Source organism: Gallinula chloropus, assembly GCF_964237585.1.
Source record: "Gallinula chloropus genome assembly, chromosome: Z".
Lineage (NCBI taxonomy): Eukaryota > Metazoa > Chordata > Aves > Gruiformes > Rallidae > Gallinula > Gallinula chloropus.
Window position 1 is genome coordinate 55,676,134 of NC_140089.1, and position 12,439 is coordinate 55,688,572.

The following is a 12,439-nucleotide window of genomic DNA, read 5'->3' on the forward strand; positions in this document are numbered from 1 at the left end:
CCGACCCACCATCAAACTGACTGCAAGCACTTTCTCCAACACCAGGCATAGTGGCAGAGCTTGCAAGGGCCTAGGGCTCCAGACTCCGTGACCTGAACTCTATGACCCTGTCTGCTTAAAGGAGAAGCTAAAGAAACCTCCAGACATGCCACAAGAAACCAGGGAAATTTACTTCCAACCTACCTAGAAGTACAATGACGTTCATTTACACTGAACAAGTTCTCCACTGCACACAATTCCTGTAAAATCCAGGTCTCGTACTGCTCTGGTGAGTATCAGAAGTAACAGTAATTGAAAACTTTGGCTTTTCTTTTGAAGGCCACATTACATTGAAAGTATTTTTCAGCACTTTTGACTACACCTGTACAGTGCACTACTTGTGGAAAAGTAAAGCGATGTGCTTATTTAAAAACCCCTAAATTAAGAGAAAGGCCTCAGGAGATGAAAAGGAGAGGATGAAAGACTAAGATTAACACCTGGAGATTTTTGTTCTTCAGTGCAGAGGAAGTCACCTAAAACCCCCTGCTTCCTCCCAAGTCTGGTAAACCAGACCGAGATTGTTTGTACCACTCCCTGAGGTAGCAATTCCATAAGGACATTTTAATAACATAAAAACCCTACAGAAAGGAATTTATGTCTGAAAAATTGGCAGGAAAATATTTTCCATCATATCCATTACCTCAGTAGCTACTGAGGACTGACAGCTTACTACATTTAACAAGTATCAGAGGAAAAGCCTTAGGTAATGTGTTGAGTAAAAGTACTCACAGGTATTTATAAAGAACTCCACTTACAAAAATACAGGGGGGGTTCCTCTAAAAAAAAAGAAAAAACCCTCACTGCTGTTTAAAATGTGTATACAGCTATGTTTAATGTAGAGGGAAAATTACTGTTATGACCAAACTGAAAAATACAAAAAGCAGGATGCCAGTGTTAGTCTGGACAGGCTAAGGAGCATCAAAACCAAATGAAAGCATTGAAATCACAAAGGAGAAAGTGTATTTCCTCTTACAACCAATATGTGTTGTAAGAGGAAATAAAGTAACTCAAGATTCAGCATTTGAGCCCAGACTCGGAAAGCAAGTATGGTTCCTGTGCAGCACACCTCCTAAAACCTCTGATGACCCAGGGACTGTGGGTTCTGAGTACCTTTTCAATTAACTTGAAAGCTTCTCTGCAGACAGGATGAAAGGGTCAGTAACTGCCTGGTGGGGAACAGACTGACCTTGACGAATGAGCACATCTCAGCATCCCTCAGAAAGGAGCTACACAGCCCTCCCCTAAAGTTCACTAAGCAGAAGAATTTGCAGTAAGATTTTGTCTTTTCACTCACCTACGGGAGTTCACGTTCCTCCTCGCAGAAGTATTTCTAAAGTCATTCTTCTTCCAATTATACACTGCAAACAAAGAGAGAATTTCCCACTGTGCAACATCTGTAATCACTGACCAAACCCTCCCAGAAACACTTTCTTTCATCAAGGCTCCTTTCAGCTGCTGCTTGATTTCACCTCTGTCGTGGTTTCACCCCGGCTGAGAGCCGAGATCCACGCAGCTGCCTGCTCCTTAAAGGAAAAGAGCAGGGAAAAGGGAAGGGGGGGAGGGGAGGGTAAGAGGTAAGGGAAGGGAAAAGGAAGGGGCAAATAACCCCAAAACCAAGAAATAAGAGGCCCGTGGGTTGGGATAAGGAGAGTTTACTAAGATAACAGAAAGATACAATATAACAATGTTGACAGGACTCTAGAGCAAAAATATATGAAGCTGTTGATACACAGTGCAGTTTCTCACCAAACCCACAACTCAGGCCGTGCCACCCAGAGCCGTCCCAGAACCCGACCGTCCCCCAAGAACCGCGCGTCCCGGAGCCGCCCTCGGCCTTCCTCCCGTCAGCCCCCCGATATCCTGGGCAGGACGTAACTGGCGTGGAATACTCTCTTTGGTCAGTTAGGTCACCTGTCCTGGCCTCGCCCCTCCTTTCTCATGAAGAGCTGAGAAAGTCCTTGACTGTCTGACAGCAATTAACAACATCAGCATTCCATCTGCTGCTACAAATGAATTTAACTCCATCCTGACCAAAACCAGGACAAGAGGGAAAATTACTGTTATTACCAAACTGAAAAGTGAAGCAAGCATTGAACAGCAATAGCAAGCCCAAACCTGCAAAAATTAGAGAAGCCTGAAGCCTAAATGCTCCCTATCATCCTTCTCCGTTTAGCTTACCCAACTCCTCACACAATCAACAATCTCCTTGTGAACTCCTGACTTGGCAGGGATGAACAAGAAGTTTGCCCAGGTAACACTTTGCTATACACCGAATTCTCAACAAAAGCCAGGTGTAGTTTGCAAATGCTGCATGAAAAAGCATAAAAATAATAAGGTGAAGGAAAAAGATGAGAGATGGAAAGAGAAAATTCACAAGAGAAAAGCAAAACTATGATAGGTGTAATTGGAAGCAAATAGCTCATCATCTTGAAAGAATCTAGAACTGCTGACAATTAAAATTGATCCTACAGGACATGTGGTTAAATACTTTCATCTGAGCGGCCTATCTGAAACCACTTACACGGAAGAAAACAGAAAGCACTGGGCTGAAAGAACATGGAAGGCAAAGAACCCAACCAACCCACGGACTTTTAAACAATGTTCAGGCCTCAGCAAAGTTTCCAGTGAACGTTTCTACCTTCCCCTACGGGAGATCCAGGGAAAAAGCTCCCCAGTAAGATCAGCCTGCAAATCCTCAATGACTGATGGGTAGGGAAGTGGCTGCTCTTTTCAGTGACTTAAAAAAACCAGTAATAGATAATTCTCCACTGTCCAAGCCACAAACACAACATTTGCAGCAACTCCTGCTGAAATCCAGCCTAATTTCATAAGGAAGTGACTTCTATGTCCTCCTGCCAAGTAGAACGCTTTGTATTACTGCACTGAAAACACAAAGGAAACTCTGAGACAGCCCAGTGCAAACAGGCACTTTCGGTGACAGCAACTGCGGCACTGCCATCTAGCGATTTGTGAGCATCAGCTGATCTCACAAATTTCATCCCCCTGCCACATTTAGCTAGAAGGCAATCTCGGTTTAGGCTTACATGGAAGTAAAAAAGAAGGGATATGGAAAAAAGAAATACAGAAAACCACAAGGGGTGAGGGGGAAGGGAGGGGAGCGGGGGACACGGACGGGACGGGACACACACCACATTCCCAACACATCACGCTTAAATTTATTATCAAGTCGTTACGTTTCCGCTAATATTTTGCAATAATCTGGACAACATGACCATACTTCAAATGCATTTTTCAGGTTGTGACTCCAAAATATAGAAATTCACAGCCAACTATAACCTACAAATGCAGATGACCAAATTCCACATGGAAAAACACATTATCTAGAACGTGGTGGTATGTCAGAGTTTAGAAAAAGGAACTCTTTTCAGTCACCCTTAAATAACTGCTGCTTGTAGTGCAGTAGATGCTCCTGCTAATAAAGTCCTGTCCCCCCAATATACTTCATAACCCCAGGAGGAAAAACTGGTCTCTAAACAGAGCCTCAAACAAAACAAACAGTTGGAATATTAAATTCAAATGCCATTAAAATGCTATTCTTGCCTGTAAGCGTAATATTGACTATTCTAATTGTGTGGAACAATACTGATTACATACATTGTTAATATCTAAGCACAAGTCAACAACTGTCCAGAAGAGAGAGCTGTCATTTATTTATTTATTTAACTAAACAAATCGATTGCTTTGAGCCATTCCCAGCGCAAAAACCTCTCTAAATAAGATATTGCATCCCGGGTTGCATTACCTGATAGAGAGATTCCTAGGCACATACTTGGAGTCAACAGGAGAGAAGACAAAAGGAAAACCTTCAGTTGTTAAAGACAGAGTGAAGCTGACACAAAATAAAAAGACAACACTTCAGAAAACACCCCAAAACAACAGAGCTGAGCTGTTCCTATATCAAAGTTTCATCTGAAAAGTCCCTCACCCTACTTTATTCCATTTCAGACAGGCAGGGACAAAACTTCCTTCAGACTGGGGCCTGGTCAATACAGCCAGATCCCAGGGGACATGCAAAGCCTCGCTCTAGCCAAAGCAAGGGCACGGAGGGATCTCCAATGTAATCACCTTGGGTCAAACGACTTGTTCTAACACCTGCTGAATAGTCACAGCATAATGTTAATCACAACTCCCACATTAAAAAAGAAAAAAAAAAGGAAATGTTTACCAAGCAGAAACCACTTTGCCTCAGACCTAATGCTGTACCAATAGCTTGAAACACCAGGCATGACAGAATGGTTTAGCCTCATCCTACGACTTCTGCAGACAGTTACTGTAGTGCACAGATAGCACAAAACCCAGGCAGTTTTTCTAAGAGTTTCCTAGTGCCTGAGAATTATTTTGTTTCCCACATTCTTAGTGCCATTGTCAACCTTTGGGATTCGTTGCACACCCTTACTGTTGTTATTTTGAAATCATAGAGGGCTTACATAGCTCCACAAGCCACTGATGACCACAGAGAACTGTTGGTCTAGTATACAGTGTTATCTACATGGGACTACGTAAACCCAAAGACACAGCTACACAGAACCACATGCATTCAACCAGTTTGTACCAACTGACGTAGGGTAAATGTCATGATGCAACAGCTCCAGCACTTGCAGACGATTTTGCCCAAAAGAAACGTTTGTTTTTCACGGCACTATAAACGAACTAGAAAGGGCAAAGCACTGCAACAAGGTATCCTCCAGAAACAGACTTCCTGAAGCATCACTTCTATCCTATGCTAAGTGATCCCCAAGGGTAAGGATTTCTACTGCCAATCATGCTAATTCCAGCTAAAACCACAAGGGATCTAGCACTTCCAGCCTGAGCTGCAACGCTGGAGCACAGGGCCCTGAGAGCAGGCATCTGAACACTACCCAGTGCCGGGAGAAAGCCTGGTCACCAGGAGGGTGACTCGCAGGAGCAGATCACTATACAGGACCTAGCAAGCTATCAGGAGCTGGAAGTTCCGTGAAGTGCTGGTGGTTTCCAATACCACTGCCAGTCATCACTGAGGCCGCAAGGGGTCTTGCTCTGTAGCTTCATCTGCCTCACAACCCACAACCGTAACGCTGCAAGAAGCCCCAGAGCCTGCCAGCAAGGAGGACTGGGGCCAGTGCAGCCTTTCTTTAGAAGGACAAGACGGTTCAGAGTAAGGGCAACAAGACAGACTGCCTACACCAGAATCAGTCTGGTGAGGGGCAGACACCGTGCAGTCGCAGGTGTGCTGCCCAAGGGGGGAAAGTCGCCCCGACGGGACGGCTGCCGGAGCTCGTCCCGGGGCGGACCCCGCCGACATTCCTCACACACACAGCCCGGGCAAAGACCTCAGCGACCCTCCGCCCCACCTGGCACAACCTCCCGCGCTGCCCCCAGGACCGCGTCTTAACATCCGGACCTGCCTACAGGGCCCCAACGGCCCCAGACGGCACCCGGGACCGGGGGACACCCACCGCTCGCTCCGGGATGCCGCCCACCGCCCAGCCTCACCCGCCCAAAGCCTTCCAGACGCTCCCTCCCCGCCGCCGCCGCGGACGACGGGTGCCAAGGCGTGCCCTCCTCCCGCCGCGACACGGGGCCTCACCGAGCCCATCCTCCAGAGCCCACCGCCTCCTCCCGCTGCGCACCGCCCAGACATTCTGGCCCAGCCAGAAGGCCGCGGCCCCGAGCACCTCCGGGTGGCCCCGCCTCCCAGGAAAAGGCTCCTTCGGGCTCGGCCGCAGGAGCAGCACAGCTCCCCCGCCACGCTCGCAGCGGACCTCGCGTCACGTGGGGGTGCCGGTCCCGCAACCTGCCCCCCACCCCCCTCCCGGCCCGCTGCGTGCCGCCTCAGGCTGCGCAAGTCGGCAGCTGCCCAGCTACCCGTAACCCTCGTGCCTTCATCCTCTGCCAGCCGGAGAGAAAACATTTACTTCAGTTTTACAGCCTTTACAAAGCACCAGGCAACCCTCCCAGCTGCCCAGGGTTTCCCCCACAACTCACCTCTGCTGCTGCCAGTGCACTTCCTGGGTCCAGTGAAGGTGGTGGACAGCGCTGGGGTGGCGAGTGATGGGGGTGTGCCCCAGCTGCTGGACCGGCTCTGGTGTTGGCAGCTCCTGGGCCCAGGTCTAGTTTTCCTGGGAGGGTGGCCTCTTGGGGGGCTGGGAAGAGTCCTGGGAGCCGCTGGCCCTCCTCTTTGCTGCTCGTCTTGGTCTCCCAGGGGCACGGTCCCTGCCCTGGCTGGCACTGGAGGGACCTGCCACAGCCTGCCCCAGACCCGCCGCCGGCTCTTCACGCTCCCCGTGGATGGGAGAGGGGGCGTGGTGTGGGCTGGTGGGATGCCCAGCAAGAGCAGCGGCCGAGGTGCTGGGGCGCTCCTCTTCCCGAGCCCCTGCTGGGCTGCTGGAGGGGGCTGGTCCAGGGGCAGGAGAGCCGGCTCTGGAGGCAGCAGGATGGGGGGCAGAGGTGGGCCTGCCCTCCCGCGCCTCGGCTGCAGGGCCATCCTCCAGGCCCAGGAGACGTCGGGCCTCCCTGCGGCAGCGCCGCACGGCGACACTGATGAGCCGGCGCACGAACGACACTGCGCGCTCCTGCAGGCTGGGCTGCAGCAGCCGGACCAGCACGTCTTCATCCAGCCCGTATAAGCCCAGGACGGCCCGGATGAGGTCCTCCAACACATCTGCTGTGGAAGGCTGCCGTTGAAATGTGGCCCTCAGGTGTTGTTGTAGCCACGGCAGAAAGCGTTGGAGGAGGGCTGGGTGCTCATCGAAGAGAGATGCCCAGGTGTCTGGCTGCAGGCCACCCACTGTAGCCCTGGGCACCGTCTCCACCGCTGGCGGCTGGGCAGCTAGCGGGCGAGGGGGGCTGTCAGTCCCCGGATGTGCGGGCGCTCCTCCAGCTGCAGGTATGGCAGGCCATGTTGAGTCCTCTTGTGGTGGTCTGATGTGGACCTCTTCAAATTCATGGTCTGCCCGCACCGAGTGCAAGATGGATTGTACTCCCCTCTTGCAGAGGGGGCACTCAGGTTTGCTGTTAGCCCACCGCAGGATGCAGGCGTAGCAGAACTGGTGGAGGCATGGCATCACGAAGGCGGCGTTGTCAATGCTGTCCAGGCAGACTGGACAGCGGTGTTCCACCTCCGTGGCCATGCTGTTCTGGCTGCGGTGGGCTGGGAGGAGCTGCGGGTGGTGAACTGCTTCCTCCAAACGGCGCTGCAGCAGCTGGAAGCTGCGCTCGAAGATGCGCCGCGTGTGCCCTGGACACACCCTTCAGTATCTCTGGGATACTGCACTGGAAAACCGTCCTGGATAAGGCAGCAGCACCAAGCCTCGCTCAGCACTCCAGCCTCGCTGGCTGCTCAGCTGGAGTCTGCGCTTGAGGCCGTTGGGCACCCCTGTGTGCTGGGTTACAGGGCTGGGTGACGTCACGCTTGTCCGTTGGTGACCAGTAAACATGGCACTCAGGCAGCTTCCAGAAGCTGCCATGTCAGATGACTACTTTTTGGTGGTCTTCTGGCTTTCACAAACCTTGACGGACAATAAAACACAACAGAACAGAACTGTCCCTGGTGGAAGGAACTCCAACAATCTTCTAGTCCGACTGCCCGACCACTCCAGGGCTGACCAAAAGTTCAAGCCTGTTGTTAAGGGCATTGTCCAAATGCCTCTGAAACGGATGGGCACGGGGCATGGGCCATCCCTTGAGGAAGGCTGTTGCAGTGTTTGATCACCCTCTTGATACAGAAATTGATCCTGAGCTCAAGTCTGAACCTGCCTTGACACAGCTTTGAGCGCTCAGTCACATGCTCTGGCTTGGCCGGCCCTGTGTGGAGCCAAGAGTTGCACTTGATGATCCTTGTGCATCTCTTCCCACTCAGGATATTCTGTTATTCTGTGAATTTATACTTGTGCCTGGCACCCACCCACCCAAGGTGCAGAAGCCAATAGTTTGTCTTGTTAAATTTCATGCCCTTGATGACTGCCCCATGCTCCAGTGTATCTACAGCCCACTGCAAGGCCTGTTCTTGCTCAAGAGACTTAACAGCGGCTGCCGGTTTAGTAGCATCAGTAAACTTGCTAACGGTGCATCCAACCCCTGCCCCCGGATCACTGATAAAAGGATTGACTGGAACTGGCCCTAGAACTGAGCCCTGAGGAACAAGCCCGAAGCACTTGGCTCACTCTTGTGGGTTTTCTCCTGCCTTTCTCTCCTTCCATTATGCCAAATCTCATCCTTGATCAAACTCTAACTAAATTGGAATAATATTTAAAGCAATAAATAAATAGAACTAAAATAAATAACAATTTCCCACACATCTGCCTGTAACCAGTGTTTGAAATGAATCGTTGGCGGTCAGAGTTACAAAGGGGAAACTGCCATATGCTCTGCCCCTTTATGCTGCGTTTGTACGTTGTTACTGGCTCCTTAGTCATTAATCCAAGGCGATCATTGTTATTATTATTATTAATTTATTAAAGGGAAAATATCTTGCTTTTGTGAAGTCAACTTCCCATCTTTCTCAAGGGTAAAGGGATAAATTGAAGAGACTGGCTTGGAAGAATTTCCCTACTTCTGGACGTGGCTCCTCCAGGAACAGGCAGAACATCACAGAAGTTCAGGAGCTCAAAATCAGCCTTGATTTCTGTCAGAGTTTTGCGTGGCTGGGTCCTGGTGGAAAAGGGGGCGGGGGGCTGCAGAAAATGGCTGCTGCAAGAAGCAGCCAGAAGCTCTCTGCAGGCCCGAGAGAGTAAACATGGGCTAATTCAAGGCCAGAGTTGCTGCTGAACAAGGCCGAGCCAATCGTCCAATGTCACAGCGCCTCAGGGAATCACATTTAGGAGAATAAAAACGCAGGCAGGTGCATTTTCCCACCAAAGAGGGGAGTGAGAAGTTGTAAGGAGCTGTGCAGGCAGCAAGGCCGGGGAGGGCGGGAGAGGAGGCCTCGCCCTGCTGCTGGAGAGAATGATGCCCCTGCAGCCTGTGGAGAAAGCCATGGTGGAGCGGGTGTCCCCCCAGAGCCCATGGAAAAGGCTGAGACCCCACCTGCAGCCCCTGGAGAGGCTCCACGCTAGATGAAGCAGGTGGAGACATAGAGGAGATGCTGTGACCCACGTTAGAGCAAGCCCCTCCCTGTGCCACAATGCAGGGGAAGAAGGGAGTGAAATCATGACCAAAGTGAAGTCTGAAGTGATAGAGCGGCTTTGGTGGGCGTCTGGCCTCCAGCCAGGACCAAACCACCACAATTTATGACAAAGCATCTCAGGAATTACTTGCTGTCTCTAAGAGAGAGACTTGTATGCCATCAAATACATGACTTGGTTGTCCAGCATGGGTAAGTGTAACATGTTTTATAGTTCCTGCGCTATTTCTAGACCCACCCTCAGCAAAAGAAAGGGAAAGGAAAAAACGTCACAGCATTCACATCTTTCATTAGAAACTTTATTCCATCAGCCTCCAGGTACATGAAGTGAAATAAATGGTAGTGAAGGGCAGAAGGACCAACAGCAGTCATCTTTGGAAAACAGAAACATTTTCACAACAAAACACCTTTTTGTTACAGCGAAGAAAAAAAGCCAGGCACACTTGATAGCTTTTCTTTAAAGATGTATTACAGTTCAGTCACACCAAAGTGAAACCTTGTGGGCTAAAACTGGGAAGTTCTGTGCTTTAGCACTAGTACAAGCCTACCAAACCACACGATTTTCTGGGCAGCAATTAAGAAACATGCATCTTTCTGTCAAAATTTCTGTCCAAATGAGCTGTGTATTCTTCAGTCTGGACTTCAGAGCTTCAGTATAAGGATCATTAGTTGGATACCTACGTAAAGAAACAAATTCAATCATGGTCACGGTACTTGGAAAATCCAACAGATCTTAACTGACACCTTGGCCACTTTGGAGTTTGTTTTATTCTGTATTCCCTTCAATATGAACTCAGCTTTGCAGATTGTCTCAGCAGAAAGTATGAATGCACTGAAATCTTCTTTCCCCTAATCTGCATGCGCATCTCCAATTAAAATTTATGTGACTTCTCTGGGTACATCAAAATAAGGACAAACTTCATGTGTGACTGTGTTGTGATTAAAATCTTTGCTTAAAAGCCTTTAAGCGTTTTAAAAAGCCTTGAGGTTCATGGTGTTTCTCCATGACCACCATTAGTACACCTACATTATGGAAAACCTTAGGTTTCTACTTACTACCTCAATTAAAGTCAGCTACACACTTTGTGCATCGTTTTGCACTTCAGTAAACTGGTACTAAGTTGCTCCCTTTTCAGTGTGACATTTCTCACTCTTGTAATGTGACTGTTTAGCAGCAAAGCTTCTCTTGCCGTCCCTGTCCCTGGTGAAGGCCTTTCTCTTAGTAGACAGTACTTGCTGAAATTACTCGTCAGCTTACTCGTTAAATTCCCACCACAATATAGTATCTCTGTTTGGATTTAAATTCTCTAAAGAGCATACTGTGATCTACAGAAAGGGCTAGATGACAAGCATGAAGATTAAGTTGGGGGGGTGGTCTCTCAAATTGACAGATGAGTGTCCTTCAGTGGAAGCCTCCTGGGGCACAGAGGGGACAGTGGGATTGCCAACGCCAGTCCCACGGGCTTTTGTCCTGTGGCTGTCATTTGACAAAACTATGTGAGCCCTGCAGGTAATCTGTTCAGAGTGTCTACCAGCGATCCTTCGCTGAAATAAATTCAGGGAGGACTCGTGCTTCCCGCTGTATGCCGTACGATGCAACTGCCTACCCCTTTTACCTGGGCACAGAGCAAATGTTGGGACACGCTGCTCCCAAGAAGCTGGAGAGCTACTGCCAGAAGAGGGTGGAGGAGCCTGCTGGGGCTCCGTTACAAGCATGTTTTCCGGCACCATCACCAGCAGCAGCAGCTAGAAACAGTCCTGCCGCACCTGATGCAGGGTTCTAGAGGTAACTTGGCACTGACACAGAATGTCCGGTCTGGATCAACCATTTTATTTCCAGCTGAGATGTTTGGGGAACAATTCTGCTCCAATGCATCGCTACCTTGGCAGATTTCACAGTTCCCAACAGGCTGTTCTGGAGGGAGAGAAAGGAGCCTGTTGGAAAGGTGCTCTCCATGCAGAGCCAACAGAATAAGCTAAACTTTAAGGAGGGACTGGTTTGGACTTTCCTTCTGCTTCCTCGTTACTAGCCTTGACAACACCACCTTGATGTTTTTTCCCAATGAAGTAGGTTAAAGTGTTATGTATTAGGTAACCACCTCTGACAGACATGGTGACGACACGAATTCTGCCTTCAATCCTCTCCCTCTGCCCAGAGGTTCCTTCAGCCGGACAAAATAAAGGCCAGTTGGCCAAAATGCCAAAGAAACGCACACACGGTAGAATATTTTTGCAATTACAACTAGATGGCTAGAACACAGACACACAGCATAGAAATGGAGACAGGAGTTAATAAAGAATGGGGGGTACATGTGTCACATTATCAGCGATGCAAAAGACCAGCTTAAGCACGTGTTTCTCTACGTCAGCTATAAAAAAGAAAAGGTGCCTTTTTAGCAAGTATGCACAGAGATTGCTCAGTTATTTCTAAGAAAAAAAATACACAGAACACTTTACTATTTTTATCCTCTATTACAGACATTATTACTACCTGTTTATAAAATGTAAACCTTTCCTCGCAGTTAAGATTTACAGCAGTCATCACCTTTGTCCACTCCTTACATAATCAGTCCCTGGTGACAAAAATAAACTGATGTAGCACACACCTTTTCTGAAGTAATTACTGATATGTGATGGAGCATTAGTTGTGTAGTGGCAGAAGTAGTGGTCAGAACTGCAACGTATGGAGCTGAATGGCAGCAAAAGACTTGTTGAAGGCTGGTGCTGGGTCTGGAATACCAGGAGTTTCTCGAGGCATCCATCGTAGCATACTGAGGTACGCAATGCTTTTAACTCCCAAACTATGCAAGCAAGGTATGCCCACCACCAGTAATGGACAAGAAAAACCTGGTCATGGATTCCCCAAGCTTCCTTATCACCATCAGATCATGTCTTGAGATCAGAATGGAAGGTAAAATTTGGCCAAGCGCCTTTTCTTCTACAGAACTAGTGAATCAAATCACCTGTATAAAGTGGTATTTGGTAAACTGCACTGTCCTGGGAGGACACGAAGTCTATATTTAAAGTGTCTGAAATGGGATGTTATAAAAACTGATCTGCAAGCTAGTATTTTTAAGCCAGTATATTACAGTATAAATGTGCTGCATACCTGCGTCTATAAAATTAACTGCCATGAAAAAAGAACAACCAGGATCCCCAGAGTGTGGCATTTGTCCATCTGTCACTTGTAGACACAATACAAACCTCACATTGAGATTCTGTTTCAGGTACAGCAGCTGTCTGCTGGACAGATTTGGAACCAAATCTGATGGGAAGGAA